The sequence below is a fragment of the Sinocyclocheilus rhinocerous genome, unplaced genomic scaffold (genome assembly GCF_001515625.1).
Source record: "Sinocyclocheilus rhinocerous isolate Xijiao unplaced genomic scaffold, SAMN03320098_v1.1 scaffold851, whole genome shotgun sequence".
Classification (NCBI taxonomy): Eukaryota; Metazoa; Chordata; class Actinopteri; order Cypriniformes; family Cyprinidae; genus Sinocyclocheilus; species Sinocyclocheilus rhinocerous.
This window is the reverse complement of record NW_015624573.1, coordinates 700,824-701,127: the sequence shown is the minus strand read 5'-3', so window position 1 is coordinate 701,127 and position 304 is coordinate 700,824. Positions and strand designations below refer to the sequence as shown.

General features: G+C 43.8%; 1 protein-coding gene across 1 annotated transcript in view; it reads right to left on the bottom strand.

The window, feature by feature from the left end:
• Positions 1 to 304, bottom strand: part of ttc27 (tetratricopeptide repeat domain 27) — a 116,343-nt gene that overhangs the window by 39,013 nt on the left and 77,026 nt on the right. The gene's annotated exons all lie outside the window — the stretch shown is intronic.

Here is a 304-nt window from a genome sequence, read left to right as displayed (position 1 = left end):
AACATGTGTTAATGCTTCGTTTTTTTAAAAACGCATTATTTTTCACATAATTTATCTTTATTCCACACCGCTCTGTCCCTTCTCTGAGAAATGCATTGATCATTTCCTGCTTTTATGAAGCCCTGCCATCAGAAATAGGCAATTGGCTAAACCGCCTCTAGTGCGCATCTAACCGTCCCGCCCCTCACCTCAGCGGCATGTGCTCCGGTTGTTTTGTAAACAACGGCGTCATTAATATCGCTTATCAGTTTGAGCCCGATTGAGAAGCAGAGGATATTGAAGAGGATCGTGCAGAACCTGTGCA